At 39.6% G+C, this 20,493-nt stretch overlaps 1 protein-coding gene across 2 annotated transcripts in view; it reads right to left on the minus strand.

The window, feature by feature from the left end:
* Positions 1-1,086: 1,086 nt before the first annotated feature.
* LOC124880921 (RNA-binding protein with multiple splicing-like) overlaps positions 1,087-20,493 on the minus strand; it is a 54,635-nt gene continuing 35,228 nt past the window's right edge. For both annotated transcript variants that reach the window (XM_047386351.1, XM_047386350.1), the window contains exons 8-9: positions 3,809-3,923; positions 1,087-3,224 (exon numbers count right to left, since the gene is read on the minus strand). The gene's annotated coding sequence lies outside the window, so the exon portion shown is untranslated. The remainder of the gene's footprint in view (positions 3,225-3,808; positions 3,924-20,493) is intronic.

Raw genomic sequence — 20,493 nt, forward strand, 5'->3', positions numbered from 1 at the left:
TTTTTTCTCTCTTGTCTTCATTTCTATCTGTGCTTGCAGTCAGGACTTCCACTAAGGAAACGAGTGGCAATGAAATCCTTCACTATAACAACTCAGAAATGTTAAATATTTTTACAATATTGTATTCAGCGTGTTTCAGAGGGATCTACATAGTGGTATCTTCAGAGGGTGGCAGTATGCAGACCAGACACACGCTCGACGAGGAAAATTTAGGTTGGGCGCATATTGATGTATTTTGGTAGGTATGTCAGGTAAAGGTATTCCCATCACCTCTGATGTTTACTAAAAAAAATAATAGCCACCACATTTTTTTATTAAGAAGTTATATTTGAATGTTACATGTGAATTGTTAAAACATTGAAATATATACATTGTGAGAAGCGTGTGGCACTGTACTATTTTTCATGTTTGTATCCTTTGAAGTAGTTTAATATTATGCACTTGATCTGATTGGATCATCCTTAGTTCTGTGCAAGATTTTGACCCTTTAGTCTTATCTTTTAATGTGGAACCTTTCGTTTAATATTTTAGAATGTGTTTTTTGTGCTTTCTAATCGCATGAAGTAGCTAGAAACCCTATACATGGGGCAATGATAAATTTGTAACACTGACTATGTGCTGTCCCTGACAAAATACATCTGAATGTGTTTTTTTTTTTATTAATGGCATGAACAAAAATAGGTGAGATTATTCAGAAACTTGTCAAAAATCATTTGTCTGCCACAGCATTTTCTAACACAAGTTGATCAGTTTGATTTCTGCTCCTTTTGTGATGTCACTGATACAAATATACACAAAAAATAGCATTTTGTTTTCTTCAGTGCGCTTTTCAAAACATTTGTTGTGTTTTATACAATTCTGCAGTCAAAATCCATACTTTATATTCCAACAGTGTTTTTACTGTTGGTCGACAGTTGTCAGACGAAAATAATGCACCACTGTGTAGTATCTTTAAGTTTGATGTAAAGCTAGAGAAAAACTCTCCAGGATATTGGAGATGCTTCTTCCTATGCCCTCTTTTCAGCAAGGTATCAGATAATTCTTTGTTACCTGATGCTGTAACAGATCAATATTGTAGTCATGACAGCAGTTTTAATGTCAATCTTTAATGGCAGATGAACCAACATGTCTTCATTTAACATATTCATAAAAACAACTCCATTTGATCATCTTTTTTTTTTTTTGTTTCAAACCAACAAACATCTGCAACCCACTGAGGTCGATTTCCTCCTCACGGCGGCTAAAGTACATAAATATCAACAGCACTGCATGTATTAAGAAAAAGAACAAACACATGCCGTGAACATGCACAACACACAGTTACACACTGAACCAAGCAAAGGAATATCTTTCATCAACAAACAGAGGGATCGTCTCATCAACTTCCAGGAATTTTTGTACCATAAGGCTGGAAAAACATGAAAAGATCTACTTGTTCTCTGACTTTCACAGTGAATTATAGCAGTATTCACATATCAAACACACTGTTCCAATTGGACAGCTACAAACCAAAAGACGCTCTAGAAAAATTATCAAATGATTATACAATTGAACTTACAATAATACTTACAGTGAATTAAACAATAGGCATCCTCTATGATCTTTGAAAAGAAAAAAAAACTTTTAAAAACACACGCACACCTTTTTGTATAAATACTTGTTCTAATAAATTTGACTCTACACTTGGTTTAAAATTGTAAAAGAAAAAAAAAAGTCTTCATGTACTCAGGTGATATGTTCCACCTTTATGTGATGCATATTATTATTCAACATGAAGAAACACTGATGAATGCACATGATTCAACTATTTCAAGATGGTTTTACACATCTGGGGTAAAGATGACAAGGAGTATTGTTTATTTCTTACAGCATTTCAGAGTTTTTTCTTTATCGCCACATCAATATGACATGTGACTTTATCATAAAAGTACTAGAACTGAGTACAAGAGTTAAAATTTTTCTACAAATGGGACAGGGATTATAATTTTGCCATTAAAAATGTCACAGAAACATGATCAGTCCATGATATGTCGTACAGCCGATGTTATTGCAGAAAGACACCAGATTAGAAATGATTATTACCCCCCCCCCCCCCATCATTAATATGCAAATTCAAAAACGACAAAAGTTAGTCAAATCACACAGGCTTCCTAAAAATAGACATAAGTGACAAATCGCTTAAAGTGAAAATTCTTTCAGATGCTGAAGGACTCTTTGGAGTGACACCAAAAGGGACATGCAGCAAAAATAATGTCGTACTTCATAAGGAAATCAGACCGAGGACTACAAAGCAGTCAGAAATTGAATTCTAAATAGCACACCAGTGTAAAAAAACTAAAATAAATGCCTTTGGTCTTTTGTTTCTCTGTACTTGGCTGTTGTCCTCTTACTAGAAAATGAAGGAGCATATTTCTAATAATAGTGGAGTTGTGTTTGGCAATCTCTGCCATCTCTGGGGTCACTTTTTACTTTCACTGGCGATGGCTTTAACCTTGTCGATGCCTCTTTTAGCAGATCTGATTATGACACCCTAAAGGGCAAAAAAAAGGGCTCTGATATACCTCACTCCAATACAAAAAAAAAAGAGCGAACCGAAATCCACTGATTTGTGTAAAAAAGACACTGAGGCAAACTCATCACTGCCTTGGCATGGAACAGCGACTTGTTATTTGATAAATGGCACAAAACATAAAAAGGCAAAGAAAAATAATAATAATAATAATAAAGGTATGACAATTTCTCATACACAACATGAAAGGATCAAAACATTTCAACATCGTCTTGATTACAAAAATACTTTTTTGTATTTCTTTAAAATATCTAAAAATGTACAGCATTGTTGTATTTTTCTAATTTTTTTTTGCAAAGTCATGCTTCGACATGTATTTATCATAATAACATTGATATGAATGATATGCAGAATAGTAATAATTCTAGTATTATAACAGTACTCTTTAGCACTTTAGCTACACTTCCATGGATCCCCTCCTGTTGTTTTTCCATACGTTTGCATATGCTCAACGCAGAGCCATCGGTAAACAAGGGGTGTTTCCATCTTACGTTTCAGAGGAGGTGTAGCCATAGCGCTGCCTGCAAAGCTCGAGTATGTAACAGTATAAAAAAAACAAGTTGCAAAGACTTCTGGAAGGGGTCCGGCATTGGGGCTTGATGTGCGATGGAGGCTGGGGTCTAGTATGTCCTGAAGCCCTTAAGGCTGCAGCTGTCTATGGGAGAAAGACACAAAAAGAAGAGAAAGAGAATAAGAGTGCATTGGATAGTGCATATTCCAGCTTAAACACTAATGAAAACACAAGAGGATCACGCAGAACTGAATGACACACATGGTTTCTAAGAAAAGCCATGAAATCACACACAAAATCAGACACTCTAATAAAGACATATGCCTGTAAGTCCTATCTTGGATTTTTCCCTCAACTTCTAATACTTGTCTTTGTAGTCGCAAGAACACACAAACTTTCGTCTGAAAAATACAATCCCAAGAAAAGACAAAAACGTCCCTTTAAATTCAAGGGTTTTGCATGGGCTTGGAAAACTTTTTCCGCCCCACGTTCCAACCACAAACACAGCTGACACTGTATTAAAAATGTCTTGGTGGTTATGTTTGAGCCAGTAGATGTATGTGAAGGTGTGACATATTTTTTTAACCTTTTTCACAAAGAAATAACAGACACAGTGCGACAGAGCAACTGTGAACTGCTTTGGTGGTACCTTTTGTGGCTATGTGAGATCTACACCTTATAGCCTAGCTGTCCTCTCTTGTTTGAATCAATGGAGGAAAAAAACTTACCGACGGTGCGTCGCGGCAGGATCTGGAATCAGGTCAGTCCTCCTAGTTTCTAATAGAAGAAGCAAACAGCAACGTCCGTCACAGCCGGCCACGGCCACCATCACACATCAGGAACCTAAGGATGCAAAGAAAAGGCATCGTGTCTGTTTAGTTACCTGAGCACATGGTACATACGATTAAGGTCAGAGATACACAGAGAAATAGGCTGGTGGTTATCAGTTTGACTGTTAACCAGCCAGTTGAAAACTTAATCTGATCAATGAGCAGCTCATACCCAAACGCTACCGGGTGATACCCTTCAAAAACGCTCCTTGGTATAGAAGTCGTTACAGCTTTCAGTATCAGTAAAGTGTTTAAAAATGAAGTCAGAGGAGGACAGAGATTTAGGAAGCTATCTGAAAAGAATGGAATGCATTTATTTTCTACATAATGTTGAGACATGTTTGTGATTCACTTAGGCTGTAAAGACTTTCAGCAAATAACAGGAAGGCTCTCCTATGTGTTATCCATTTAAGCTATTAATCGCTGTCTGTGATAGAACATGCTGATTTGAAAATTTTGACAATGGAAATGGAAATGTCAGAGTTAAGGGAAAGATCTAGACTCATTAGGGAACACACAAATAGACTGCAATTTTTGTAATTCTAGTTGTGCTAATTTGTCTTTGTTATAAAAAATAATAATAATAAACCCTGTTTTAGGGCAACTGCTTTTGCCCACAGCAGCTGCCAAAATTGGTCTTGCGAGTTCAAAATCCAGAACATAAAAGTTGTCATAAAATTTTGATCTCTACTAAAAAGCGATTTGTTTGCTCCTGCTTTAAAAAGCTTGTGCCAGTTATAAAACTGCAGTCTGACTAAATAGATCCTCTTGTTTAAAAAAAAAAGCCATGATTGTTCAAAGAAAGTAAGACTCAAAAGACAGTAAATGTTCCAGGGTCTCTGTTTAATATACATTTCTTAAGTCCAACTGTTTATTAACAAAAAGACAAAAGGGATTTGTGATTTTATTTTAGCCAGAGGTTGAGCAACATCCTGGATACACTCAAATGTTTTCCCAGAAAATGAAATCTCTCCTCTGACTAGTGAACTGATGTTGACTTCTATCATCACGAGACCTTCCTTTTGTTTCCCTACAAACCTTTCAAACCCAAACTTGAACTGTGACACACAGGATGTCTTACATACTTATGTCAAGCTTCCCCCCAACAATCTGTCCCTTCCACAAACACACCACAACATCCCTCCACCAGTAGATCGTAAAGGAAGGTCAGACTTCCGAGTCAGTCTCACCAGATGTACTGCTAAAAATAGACATCTCTCTGAGACTGTGGTAACTTGAGTTCAGAGGAGTTTGGGGTAACTCTTTGAAACAATAAACAACTAGAGAACCCTTCTTGACCTTCTGAGAAAGAAAGCGACTGAGACCTGATACAGAGAGAAAAAAGACTTGTAAACTGCTACCCGAGAAGAATGTTTTTTTTTGTTTTAAGGGAGTAAGTATGCTTGGACTAACTGATGCCCCATTGTGCGTTCAATCAGGGATGAGGGAATTGATGAGTTATACAGCCGCATGGCTAACCTGATGCGACGCATGCTTCCATATCCCCCTATTTGTTCTGGCTGAGACGCCAAGGTTAAAGCCTGGGTTGATCATTGAACACGTCTGCACAGATTAAGGACAGGTTTAGTGAAGTTTAGGCTTAATATGTTACATCCAATAACTCTGCCCTGGTGCATAATGTGAGATAGGTAAACAAGCAGTGTTTGAGAAAGACTTGGTTTCTCATGAATGCATTGGCTGTTGCTTTATTTAGTCTCATGTAACAAATGTTCTCGTTTGTTATCAATGATCGTTGACTGTGTGCTGTGAATAAAAAGAACACAAAACTTGCTAAATCATTTGTTAGCACGAAATTCCAACAAGTAACAGATTTCCACCATGGTAATGGAAACAATTGTCTTGATTCTTTTACTAGAAATAGCATACTTTTAGATTTATGTCAAAAAAGCATTCAAGCATGTTCAATTGGAGTTTTCATAATTTGCTAGGCTGGGCTACACAGACGTCTGTCAACACAATGCTGCCGTGGAAAGACATCAGCAAAGAAAGTTATAGTTAAAAAATATTACTTACAAAAACATTCATGAGAGCAAAATCAGAAAAAGATTAAACAAGTATGGCTTGCATGGAAGGGTTACCAGAAGAAATACTTTTCTCAACAAACAAAAATGTGCCAGCATGACTTAGGTTTGCAAAGCTGAATTTGTAAAGAAGAGGTCAAAACATATTTGGCCATAATGCACAGAACCATGTTTAGAGGGAACCATACATAGAATATCAGCACAAACAACTAACACCAACTGTCAAACATGGTGGTTAACTGTGAACTCTTTTGAACCAAAGTATTCAAGAGTCAAACGTGCTGTTGGACAATTAAATCTTGACCCAAACTGGGTCATCAACAGGACATGATCCTAAGTATAGAAGAATCTACAGCAAAATGGCTGAAGCAGAAAAGAATAAGGGTGTTGCAAAGGTTGCTCTTGGTTTTACCATGACTGTGTTGAAAGTCTTGGAAACTTTCTGTTGGCCCATAGCTGTAAAAACAGGATTGCTACACATTTCCCATTACAAACCTCCAGAATTTTGCACAATCAAATTTCTATAATTCTTCAGCTCATTTTTGGCTAGCTTTTCATATTTCAGTAAAAACTAAAGCTGCACGATATAAGGAAAATATGTAATGTTTTCATTGACGTCACTGAAGCCATCTTGGGTTTCTCCGTATCGCTTCAAGCATTTCACAACATTGCAACACTGCATACTTTTTCGACCATGGATAAGTATCTAGAGTCGTTACAGCCTCCTGATAAGGCCATGTACCTCAAGAAAATGGCGGTCATCAACAAGGTGGATCCAAAAGTTTGTTTGTCTAGCGCAAATCCGGACGATTGGCCGCACGTAATTTTTAGACAAGTATGTAACTATTAAACTAAAATCCATGGAAAGTTCAATATTGCCTTTTATAGGATAATTACATAATAGTTATATTACTAGATAATACATTTACAGCATAACAGTAAAGGTAAATTGCAGCCTACATCTAGCTGGTCAAGGCGTGAGAGTGCAGCATACTGAAGTAGGTCACAGCGCTGAGTGTTGGGTGGCAGTGTAGAGTGCTGCCCAGCTCAGAATCAGCTGATCAGCTCATGGTCTTGGCAGACTACTTTCCAGAATATTATTACAATAAATGTAGACGAACATTATTTATTTACCTGTCACAAAATGTGCACTGTACACTCGGGCATGAGTGAGGTTCAGGCCGTCCAAATCCACCCTGGATATCCGTTTCAGCCACAGTAGTCGACATTGTGTACTCAGTGTTTTTGTTTTCTCACACTGACTTTCTATCACGGCAGGCGGAGAATAGAATGAACGTTCGTCTTGACCACCACGCGCAGCACAACCCACAATTAAGCAAGTTTTCCCCATAGTTAAATTGAATAATCTGGAGTTTTGTTTCACTGATCACGCCAAAACAACGAAAACAGGCTGCAGCTGCCACCCAAGATGGCGATCGCAAAGTGACCACGATGTGACCACGACACCATGTGAAAACCCTCCATTGCACTAAGAGGAGCGTGGTAAGGCATATTGGGTCACTTTCTGTTTTCACTGTTGCACTTGGTGGATTGTTTGGTGTGTGAAGGTTCTCTCGATGTGATCTGATTTCTCTTTATTGTGATATCTCTGACTTATTCTAACACATAAGCATGTTAAAACACATATTTTCTGTTGCTGCACTTAACATTTGGGGACCCTCTGTGTTTCACATGGTTTTTCTTGTAGTAGTATGGGGTTGCTAGTTTAGTGTTAGCTTTAGCTTTACCATGGCTACCCATTCTGTTGTTTCTCTGTCTCTCTCTGATTCTCCTCCTCTCTCCTGCTCTCTGTGTCAGAAGATCAGTTATTTTTCTGCCTCCTTTAGTGATAATGGTACATGTAATAAAAGTAGTATTTTTGTAGCTTTGGAGGTGAGGGTGTCGGAATTGGAGGCTCTACTCTGTGTTGTTGAAAACCAGCATATAGCCAAGGCCCCTTAGCTAGCGCAGAGCCACCAATGGTAGCTCACCGTAGCAGTCTTTCAGCAGAGCCCACACAGCCGGGGCCTCAGGCCGGCTGGGTGACGGTACGTAGAAAGCATAGTCCTAGATCCCAGCCCATGGGTCACCACTGACCACCAAGGGTCTGTGTTTCTAACAAATATTCCCCGTTCGGCGACACACCTGCTGAGAAGCCGACTCAGCTCCATAGTCAGAAGCACTAGAGACACCAAATGTTTGCCAGGGGCCAGAACGGGCGACATCAAATCCTACCTGAAACTGCTGGCTAAGCATAAGCGTAGATTCAGTAAGATAGTTGTGCACGCTGGCGGTAATGACACTTGGTTACGCCAATCAGAGTTCAAGTTTGCCAAAAAAAATGTCAGACTCCATAATTTTATCTGGTCCCCTCCCTGATCTGACCAGTGGTGACATGTTTAGCCGCATGTTGTCATTCAACCGCTGGCTGTCTAGGTGGTGTCCTCAAAACGATGTGGGCTACATTGGTAATTGGCGAATATTTTGGGGAAAACCTGGTCTGATCCAGAGAGAAGGCATCCATTCCTCTTTGGATGGAGCAGCTATTCTTTCTAGGAATCTGGCCGAATTTATTAGTTCTCCAAAACTCTGAAAACCCAGGGTTCAGACCAGGAAGCAGGGTTGTAGTTTAACTCTCCTCTCGGCAGCTTCTGTTCTGTTACCCACTCATTACCCTATAAAGACAGTGTCCATGGCCAAAATTGAAAAGATTAAAAAATAACCTAAAAGGAGGAAACCATTAAAATCAAATTAAAATAAACACAACACAGACTGAAAAGAAAAATAAAACAATTAAATGTGGATTATTGAACATACGATCTCTCTCTTCAAAGACTTTATTGGTTAATGACTTGATTTGTGACAATTAGATTGATTTAATCTGTCTCACAGAAACCTGGCTGCAGCAAGAGGATTATGATACTATAAATAGGTCAACTCCTAATTATTTAAATTTTCACATACCTAGAAATACTCAGCGAGGAAGAGGAGTAGCAACCATCTTTCAGTCCGATTTATTCATTAGTCCCAGAACAATTAATAGCTGCAACTTGTTTGAATATTTAATCCTCAATTTTCCTCATTCAAATTACAAACCACTAAAACCACTTCTGTTTGTTGTTTTGTACTGTCCACAAGGCCCTTATTCTCAATTTTTAGTTCAGTTTTTTTTTTTTTTTTTAGTTCGGATCAGTTCTCAGATTTCTTATCGGATTTAGTGTTAAATACAGATAAGGTCATAGTGGGGGATTTTACCATTTATGTTGACACTAAAAGTGACAGCCTAAATATATAATATACAGCCTTTATTGCTATTTTAGACTTAATTGGCTTTACTCAAAACATTAGCAAACCTACCCACTTTTGTCTTCATTCTCTGGACCTTGTGCTGATATGTTGCATTGAGTGTGAAGAAATATAACAATATTTCCTCATACGCCCTGCCCTGTATGACAATATTTTAATATCCTTTGAGTTTAGTTTAACTGATTACTCCACACTTGAAAGAACATTTCATTATGTTAGATCATTATCAGACAATGCTGTAACAACTTTTTAAAGAATCTGTTTTTAATTTCCTCACTATCACAGAAAACACAGTGGAGAGCAATACTTTTGTTTCTTCTCCTTCAAAAATCGATTCTCTTGTTCATAGTGTTACTTCTTCATTGTGTTGTACATTAGACAATGTGGCCCCCTTGAAAAAGAATGTAATTATTCATAGGAGGCTGGCTCCCTGGTTAAATTCAGAGCTGCATACTTTAAAAAACAATGTTAAAAACTGAAGAGAAACTAGCACTCTACAAGCCTAGAGGACACCTACTTAATCAGAAAACATTTATCTATTGTTGTTTAAAAATAATAAAAATACACTTCGCCAAACTAGAACAGCTTATTTCTCATCATTAATAGAAGAGAATAAGAATAATCCCAGATTTCGTTTTAGTACAGTAGCTAAACTTACACAAAGTCATAGTTCTGTTGAGCCATCCATTCCCTTAGCTCTCAGCAGTAATGACTTTATGTGATTGTTTTTTTTAGATAAACTTGATTCTATTAAAAACAAAATAACTAGCAAACTCCCAAACATGATTACTACATCCTCACAAAGTGAGACAGCATTGGAAGTAATTGTGGAAACTGATCTGTGTTTGGACTGTTTTGATCCATTGGAGCTTCTTGAGTTATCAAAAATATTAGCTTAATCAAAACCTTATGTTAGACCCAGTCCCAACCAAATTATTTAAGGAAGTGTTCCCTTTGATTACCAGCCACATTTAGATATGACCAATCTATCCTTAGTAAATAGATATGTACCACAGGCTTTTAAGGTAGCTGTTATTAAACCTTTATTTAAGAAACCTTCGCTTGATCAAGATTACTTAATAAATTATAGACATATATCCAATCTTCCGTTCTTATCTAAAATTCTTGAGAAAATTGTTGGTAGTCAAGCGTGTGAGCATTTACGCAGCAATGATCTGTTTGCAGAGTATTATTCAGGTTTCTGAGCTCATAATAGCACTGAAATTTTGAATTGAATTGAATTTAATATTATTGTGGAATATAGCAATCACAATATCAGCTGCAATTAACCAACATTTTCTAACTCGTTTGTTTTTATTACATTATCACTATGTCCCCAGCACTCTCCATGAGTTTTAGCAACTCAGTCACTAAAAACAATGTCGTTTAATACATGCAGATCAGTGAAAAAAATCCAGGTGCTGAAATTTTATATTGTCATGTAATTTGAATGCATGGCAGTTGAAATGTAGCAGTCTACCGAATATTATATTCACAGAAGTTACTTCTGGCTTGGTGTTTCTTTGTAGCTCTAACATCTCCTTGGAGGGGGCACTCATCTGAGCTATTATGGCCAATAACCTCACTCTCTCATTCTATAGATGATACACTTCGCCCTGCTTTTCTGAATTTCACCCAAGATTTGCAAATGTGTTTTTTTTTTTATGCTCACTTCTCCTTTCTACCGCTTATTTGTCCAGACCAGCAAAATGCAAACATTTTTATGACAGCAAAAACTAAGGCTTTTAACACACCCTAGTGGCCCCTTTACTATTTAACCTGTGCTGCAAGGCAATGAAAAAGGACCCCCATCTGATCTGAGGAAAAACCTTCAGTCCTGGGCTGTTTACGTCCCAGCGACAGTTGCTGGGGAGGTGGGTGGTGGTGACTGCAGCTGCTGACATGTAGCTCCTGAGACTTGATGCAGCTACAGTGTATGCCTCTGTGTGTTTGTCTGTCTGTGTGTCAGCAGGGGATGTAGGAATAAAGTCCTACTTCCTTATTAGAAAGGGCCCCAGCTGGCCTAAAGCTCTCCTTCAATTGGAGTTAATCCAACATCGCACAGGAACCAGTGGCTTTGTCAGGCTATTGGCCAAAAACCTCCTCAGGGCAGGCAGCCAGACAACACACACACATACATTTTGGTCTCTCACAGGGTCACACACAAGCCCGCATGATAGGGGTTCACACCCATCACACTCCCTGCATGTCTGTTCAGATGGAAAATCCGGATTACCTTTCCCTGCAGTTCACTTCGCATTAACTTCCACTATTAGATTGTCTTTGGAGCAAGCTCTTTGCCAGGGCATGAATGTCAAAAACAATTTGGCTTTATGAGCTTTCAGGTGAATGACAAAACTCTGAGTGTCCAGTGGGGTATTACAAAACAAAGCTAAAAACTTAATCATCTTCGAAAAGTCAATAGTTTTCTGTTTGAACTTGCAGTAAATGTACTTCTCAGAAAGTCGCCTCAACAGGCTAGGGCCCGTATTCACAAAGAATCCTAAGACTAGAAGTAGCTCCTAGTGACGTCATTCTCAGAAAAATCTGAGAATTTCTTGCATTCTAAGATTTTCTCATAATTTTTCCTCAGTAAGATAAAAATTATTCACATAGCATTTTAGGCCTTAAGAGAGATCGTAACGTGAGGAAATGTTAAGGGTAGTGAGAAGGACTTTTAGTGAGCTTAAGAGTGTCTTAAGCAGAGAAGATGGCGGAAAGACCGAGAGAAAGAAAAGAAATTCCCTGAACAGTGTACAACAATGAATTAATAAAAAGCTACCGGCTCGATTTTGCAGGGATCCACCCCCCTAATAGTCGAGTAAATGAGCACATAAACGTCTATAACAATCATACAATTATTAATATAGAGATAAGATCAACTTTATCATCCCCCTCGAGCGATTAAATAGTTTCAGTGGCAGCACAGATTGAAGGTCCACTTTTAGTAAGGTAATATTAGGAAGGATAAATAAATAATAGAAACAATAATAAAAAATAACCATGAATAAAAAGTGAACAAAATTACAAACAATATAGTACAGAAATATTTGAATATTTGGACTGTACAAGCTTTCAAAAAATTCATTTATAAAAAAGTTGAAAAAACTCGAAAATATACAGTACAGACCAAATGTTTGGACTAACCTTCTCATTCAAAGAGTTTTCTTTATTTTCATGACTATGAATATTGTAGCTTCACACTGAAGGCACCAAAACTATGAATTAACACATGTGGAATTATACACTGAACAAGAAAAGTGTGAAACAACTGAAAATATGTCTTATATTCTAGGTTCTTCAAAGTAGCCACCTTTTGCTTTGATTACTGCTCCGCACACTCTTGGCATTCTGTTGATGAACTTCAAGAGGTAGTCACCTGAAATGGTTTTCCAACAGTCTTTAAGGAGTTCCCAGAGATTCTTAGCGGTTGTTGGCCCTTTTGCCTTCGCTCTGCAGTCCAGCTCACCCCAAACCATCTCGATTGGGTTCAGGTCCGGTGACTGTGGAGGCCAGGTCATCTGGCGCAGCACCCCATCACTCTCCATCTTGGTCAAATAGCCCTTACACAGCCTGGAGGTGTGTTTGGGGTCATTGTCCTGTTGAAAAATAAATGATGGTCCAACTAAACGCAAACTGGATGGAATAGCATGTCGCTGCAAGATGCTGTGGTAGCCATGCTGGTTCAGTATGCCTTCAATTTTGAATAAATCCCCAACAATGTCACCAGCAAAGCACCCCCAAACCATCACACCTCCTCCTCCATGCTTCACGGTGGGAACCAGGCAGGTAGAGTCCATCCGTTCACCTCTTCTGCGCCGCACAAAGACACGGTGGTTGGAACCAAAGATCTCAAACTTGGACTCATCAGACAAAAGCACAGATTTCCACTGGTCTAATGTCCACTCCTTGTGTTCTTTAGTCCAAACAAGTCTCTTCTGCTTGTTGCCTGTCCTCAGCAGTGGTTTCCTAGCAGCTATTTTACCATGAAGGCCTGATTCACACAGTCTCCTCTTAACAGTTGTTCTAGAGATGTGTCTGTGTTATGATTTGGGTTTGTTTGGTTTTTTGGTTTCTGGTTTTTTCTTTATGTTTTTCACAGTTAAGGTTTTGAATCGTTCTTCTGTTTATTATTATTATTATTGTTAGATTTTTGAATCATGTTTCTGTTTGTTTTTTCTGGTCATGCTTTAGTTATGTCCTCTCGTTCATGTTTTGTCAAGTTTGGTTTTCGGATCTGGTTATGCTTTTGTCTCATGTTTTTTTTTAGTTTTTGTTTTGTATTCAAGATTCTCTGTTTTTACTCCAGCCACATTTTGTTCTGTCTGTCAATTATGTTTATTTGGTTCACCTGCTCCAAGTTAAGCTGTCTCTTTGCTCCACCTGTTTCACACTCCATATATATTATCTTTATTTGGTTCACCTGCATCTTTGTTGATTAAATCTTTTTTTTTCACTTACCATTACGCTGCCTGCTCGTCTGCATTCTGGGGTCCCGTTGCTCAAAGCCCTAACAGAATGTTTCCGCCAACGATGGACCTCGCGGATGAGCATCAGGCTAACTCCATGAACCTCTTTACCTTCCTGTCTCGGGAGGCGGAGAAGACACAGCGCCGTTCGGCAGGGCTGTCAAGTGCTGGAGTCGGCTTATGACGGATCCAGGTTGGCGATTCCATGTCTGGGGACAGGTCCCCTTCGTTGCCGTTCTCCACCTGCCACCCCGGCTGCGCACTCTGTTCCGGCAGTGAAGCCCTCGCCCTCCTCCCGCCGCAAGAAAGGTCGGCACGGAGCACCTTCCTGTTCGGCTGGCGAGGAGGTGGCTTCCCTGCCAGCTGACTTGAGGGCTGCAGCAAGAAATCCTGTATCCTCGTCTGCCACAGCTCTGTATGCCAGGCTCGCTGCACCTCCGCCCATGCCGTCTTCGCTCGCTCCAGCCCGGTGTTCTGAGGCAGCACCTGGCAGATGGAGAGGGATTATGAGACTGCAGTATAGCAGTTTTACTGCCGTCCACCTCCTTCCTCGTCAGGTCTCCAGAGCTCTGCTGCTGCAGAGCAGCCCACGCCAGGACTCCAGGGAGCTGCTGCTACTGAGCAGCCCACGTCAGGTCTACAGCCTGAGAAAACCACAGCCTGACACACCACAGCCTGACTCAGGGCCTGACTCTAAGTCTGCCTCAACCTCCTCCGTAAGAGGGACGCCGCAGCTCAAGGCATCGGGGGTCTCAGCGACGCCTCAGCTCCTGCTCACGCCACTGAGGGTCCCGGCGACGCCTCGGCTCAAGTCATCGGGGCTCCCGGCAACGCCTCGGCTCAAGTCATCGGGGCTCCCGGCAACGCCTCGGCTCAAGTCATCGGGGCTCCCGGCAACGCCTCGGCTCAAGTCATCGAGGGTCTCGGCGACGCCTCAGCTCCTGCTCATGCCACTGAGGTTTTTGTCCTCGTGCTGGCTTCTGAACCCATGACGAGGGGTACCAGGAGGAAGCGCTGCCGGACCCTGTTCCTGAGGGGTTCAAGGAACAGTTTGTCCTCGTTCTGGCCTCTGAACCCAGAGACAAGGGGTTCGAGGAGGAAGCGCTGTCGGACCCTGTTCCTGAGGGGGTTCAAGGAACAGTTTGTCCTCGTTCTGGCCTCTGGACCCAGAGACGAGGGGTTCCAGGAGGAAGCGCTGTCGAACCCTGTTCCTGAGGGGGTTCAAGGAACAGTTTGTCCGCGTTCTGGCCTCTGAACCCAGAGACAAGGGGTTCGAGGAGGAAGCGCTGTCGGACCCTGTTCCTGAGGGGGTTCAAGGAACAGTTTGTCCTCGTTCTGGCCTCTGAACCCAGACCCGAGGGTTCGCCTGGCTCTGCTTCTGCCTCTGAGGTTCCGCCAGGTCTTCGCAGTCGGTCGCCTGAACGCCTGCCTGAACCAGCAATGTTCCAGTTGCCTGCATTCTCTGTCTGAGTCGTCCCAGTTAGTCAGAAGCCAAGACGACCGCTGACCAACAACAATCCTTCTTAAACTGCTGACTCTTAGACAAGTTTCACCTCCCATTTTGAAACACTAACATTCAACATTTGTAATTAATTACAGGCGTTTGTTTTTTCAAGACTACTCCCACAACATTACACAGTAGAGCAACAAACAAAACAGTGCCTTGCATAAGTATTTACACCACTTGAACCTTTTCACATTTTGTGACGTTGTAACCACAAACTTTAATGTATTTATTGGGACTGCATATGATAGTCTTACACAAAGTAGTTCATAAATGTAAAGTAAAAGGAAAAAAATCATGGTTTACAACTAACTCTTTTGCCTGATATTTAGCTCCATCCATCCCCCAATCAACCTTGACCAGTTTCCCTGTCCCTGAAAAAGAGAAGTGTCCCCTCAGGGAAACGTAGTGGCATCATCATGCTAAGGAGACAGTGTGTCCAGGGTGTTGTGGGACGTTCGTTTTCCCACCACACATACAGTTAAGCTTAAATGTATTTATATCCCTGACAGATTTAGGTTTAAATTAATCTTTCAATTTTACCAAACATGTTTCATCTGACTTCAAGCAATCGTGTTTGAGAATCTGTGGTGGGAGCTAAAGATTAGGGTGATGTCAAGGAGGCCTTTCGGCCTCAAAGACTTGGAGCTCGTCACCAAAGATAAATCAATACAACAGCAGTGAAAATATGCAAAATGTGGGTCAGCAATTATATGAAGGGTTTGGTTGCTGTAATAATAATCAAAATTTTCCCACTGATTATTGTTTCTTTAAAAAAAAAATGTGAATAGAACCAGCTAAGTTGTTGTTTTTAAATTGGTTTATTATCTTTTAAGAAGGAAACTTCTTGGTTGACGGAAGATATTTTAAAATGTCCATCTGCCATGTGTATGTATAATATTGGGTGTCAATGTGATGTGTCACCTTTAGGCCTAAGAGTTCTATTTTATACCAGACATCTTATGGATTTCTTTCAACAATGGCTTTCTATTTTGCCACTCCTCCATAAAAGGCCAGATTTGTGAAGTGCACAACCCATACTTATTCCACCTAAGCTGTGGATCTCTGCAGCTCCTCCAGAGTCACCACAGGCCTCTTAGCTGCTTCTCCATTTTAATGTTCTGCTCTCAACTTGCCCTGTGAGTTTAAGTGAATAGCCATGACGTGGTCGATTTGCAGTTGTGCCATTTCCTTTCCATTTTCAGATGATGGGTTGGACAGTGCTCTGAGAGATATTCATAGTTTGGAACATTGTCTTATGACCTAACTCTGTTTGTACTCTTAGGTCTTGTAGGATGCTGTTTATTCACCAGGAATTAGTTTCCCTGGATGGTATTCAGGGGTATCAGAGTAAAGGGTGCTGAGTACAAAAGCACAGCCCCATTTTAGATTTGTTTTGGAAAATATTTTGAAAACCACCCTGAATGGATGCACTACTTCATGTTGTAAATCTTAATAAAATACAATAAAGGTTAGTATTCGATACGTGACAAAAAGTCACGTCAAAGTTCAAGAGACACAAATACTTTTATATTTCTATTTATATCTCTGTCACGTCTTGCTGACTTAATACTTAGTGTTCTGTAGCTAAAAAACTTTGTCACGAGCATTTTACCCAGCAAAGCTGAGTGAGCCAATTAGTAATACTGTTTTAAGAGCTCGCCTCAAGACAACAAATATCTGTGGCTTGTGGATTTTTTTCTTTTACCATTCACAAAGGACACAAAAACAAGAAATGTTGCAAAGCTGCAACATATCAGGAACAAACTGAGCATGGAGGTTAACTAAACAAAAAGCTCTCTGGTGGTACAAACATAAGCTTCCTTCAGCTTCATTGTGATGAACGTGAATGTATTAATTACACATTAGATTTGTGTTGAGGATGCTTACTATTTGTGTAAAATATAAAAAAGTCAAAATGTCTCATTCTGCAACAATCATTTCAGTCTTTATCTGTTTTATCTTTTATTTTCTCCTCTGACTTTAATCCAACTCACGTGGTTGTAGAAAAATGTTCTGTCAGGATGAATTAAAAATGTAAGCAAAGTGAATAAAATGCTTGGAATGAATCCACAAAATCACATTTCTGAACCCTGAAACAGTGGTTGTGAAAAAAAGTTTGTTTCACTCATAAAAAAAATCCCAGGGAGTAATCTTTCAGTGGAAAGGAGTTGGAAAGAAGGGATGTCTGGGATTTCAGAGGAAAAACAGCAGCTTCTGTTAAATCTATGCTACTTTGGGTCAATGTGTTTGTATTGCAAGAGACATAATTGTTGTATTGCCCAAACTGAATACTTATTGGCCTCTCTTGTAAAGATGTGTAAAAAATCTTAGATTATACCATAATAATACAATGAAAAATGTTCTTACCTTTGAAATCTGAATCTGAAAACATTAATTTAGTGTGGAGAAAAATCCTGTGTTAAGAAGAAAAAATGTAACCCGGAATGTTGTAATTTATACCATACTTTTTAAACTTGATCAAGTGTATCTGACTATTTAATTAGTAATCCTGTGTTTTACACGACATAACACAGAAGCCCATTTCTACAAATTGTTCTTCAAAATACATGCCATTAAACATTAAAGCAAGGCCAATACGTGTTAAACCCTACAAGTAATGAAATTGCTACATAAAAATTGCTACTGCACTAAACTAAACGATGTCTACAGTCAGCAAAAATGAAAACGTTTATGAAAAACGAAGCTGGACGAGGGTCAAAGTTTACCTTTACACTACACAGAGTGAGGAGGATGGTAAGACAGGTAAAAAAAATTGAAGCTCATTGCTAGAGTACTGCAGCAAAGCAGAGTATCGTAGGGTTACAAGGTTTTCAGAACAACTATTAGACACTTTCTATATTGTATGAGAGGCATTCCAGGAAAATGTATTTTCTGTACTACAATCACAAACGTAAGCATGTAGGGGACTTGAACTGTGCTTTAGCCAGAAGAGATGAAGAATGAGCTTTATGCCAACAAACACCTCAGGTAGATTTGGTATGAAACACACAATACATTTGTCAAAAAGCTCCTCATGCCCCCAGCTAAGCACAGTGGAGGATCTGTAGTGCTGTGATCCTGTTTCTCAGGCCCCCAAGGGCCTGGTAACTACTAGGACATTTTAAATAAAAAACCTGGTAGTGTATTCTAGAAAACTAATAAATTATTAATTAATTTAAGGCTTACATCTATACCAGGGTTGCCGATTAGTGTGGCGGAAGCTGTAGATCTAAAATCTAAATAAAAATCCAGCAGCACAAACAGAAGTCAAACAAACTAAACCCTTATCTCCTAAAGTTTGAACATGTACTACTCCTAGATGCTGCACAATCAAGGGTACTGCCCTGTCAATATTTCCGCAGCAAATGTTTGTAATTATCACAATAATCTTGACAGGATGTGCTGGCTTTCCATCACCCTCCCCTGCAGGCCGGATGTAGGGAAGTTGATTCACCGACGAGGTTAATATCCACTGGGGCAGAGTGACTGGTCAAACGACTTCCTCCTGGTTTGATGGGAGTAATTATTTCCTCCAAGCCCCTCCCAATTCCACTCCCTTCCCCTCAATGGAGATTAAATCCAAAACATCAGGTCATCAAGAAAGCTTTTATTCTTTAGGTAACATCTTTAAAGTTCTTGGAAATTAAAAGATAATGAAGAAGGGTAAGATGGAGACAGCGGAGGACTAGCACCAATCAAAATCTTGATTAATGTTAGCCTCCTTACTTCTGCCACCTCCCATTGACTCCCTAAAGGGGGCCAGGGGAAACATGTCTCTTCCTGTCTTGAGACACTGGAGGGAGGTGACAGAGAGACTGGCGCCATTTGTGTATACACAGAAACACAAACTATCAGGGGGGATTTGCAGTGTTTTGCTTTCTGTTTTCTTTTTTTCTTCTTTTTTTTCACAACAGCAGCAAACACAACAGCAGAGCGCAAATGCAGCCGATGCAGCTGACTTATCCGAGTACTTATTAGAAGTGCTCCTAGTACTGCTCGCCGATGTAAACTAATTCAGATGTAATTTACTTTAAACAAAGCCCCACAATAATCGTTTTTAATAAAGACTCATAAAAACAGAGCTTCCAGCAGCTCCCAAGTACCAATGTATTTGTCGTAGCGTATCCAGCGTTTACGACCATTCTGATCATGTCCTCCGTCTCTCTATATCTGTTCGGTCTCTTTTATAATTCTCCAAAGCGTAGTTTGTCAGAGAGGTTCTAAATTAAAAAATGTATTTCATCCTGACAGGGTTTGATAAAATGACAAGTAAGTCCTAATAACTGCTGTTTGGTCTCAAGAAAATTCTGTGTTTCTTATGGTTATTGCAAGAGTGTGGGCATGGTAATTTTTCCCTCACATACAGGCGCAATATATTTCAAACACCCTTCCACTGGGCATGACAGTGTTGTAACAATACCACCTGATCTTCTGCTAGCAAAATACTCAATACATATAGCGTTAAACAGCAACCATTGCATTATGAGAAAATGTGATTTCTGGGCTGCAATATAATCAAAAGGACCAGCAAGGAAATAATTCACCTAATTGACTTAATCTGCAGTTATAAATTAATAATAGGGAAATGCATCATCAAGTTATAGCTCCTCAAAGAGCTTTCACATCTTCCAACTTATTTTCTAGAAGGCATGTTCGTTCCAATCTAGAGTTTTTGTTGGCCTATGCTGATGTCCTTTTTAAGAACTATAAGAATATATAGAACATTCAAAATGTTTTTTTCAAGCCTAGCAGTGATTCATTATTTATATTAGGAACATAGGTGATGTCACAACATGCATGTCTATAAAAGAAGGTTTTATGGGCGTGGCTTGTAGCGACAGAGCGTGTGACCCATGCACAGAGGCCTCAGTCCTTGACGCAGATGTCCTGAGTTTGAGTCCCAACCCGACAAGACCTTTCTCTCATGTCTTCTCCTCTCTCCACCCCATGTCAAGACTGTCCACTTTGAAATAAAGGCCCTTAGTGCCACAAAAAAAAAAAAAGGTTTTAATATTTAGGAACATAGAGTCACCATTTGAAACTCTCTCTAGCGTCTTAAATTAGCGATTAGATTAGTGCAAGTAGCATTACTAAAATAGAAACAGATTATTATTTTAACTCTGACAAATCCGAAAAGCTGCTAGCATTAATGTGACTTTGTATAAATATGAGACCTTTGCAGTGTTTTGCACAAACGCGTAACAGTCCGCAAGCACCCTTCTCCTGACTGATACCTTTGTACAAGGAGATCTTTTTGAT

The sequence above is a fragment of the Girardinichthys multiradiatus genome, chromosome 14, assembly GCF_021462225.1.
Source record: "Girardinichthys multiradiatus isolate DD_20200921_A chromosome 14, DD_fGirMul_XY1, whole genome shotgun sequence".
Taxonomy (NCBI): domain Eukaryota; kingdom Metazoa; phylum Chordata; class Actinopteri; order Cyprinodontiformes; family Goodeidae; genus Girardinichthys; species Girardinichthys multiradiatus.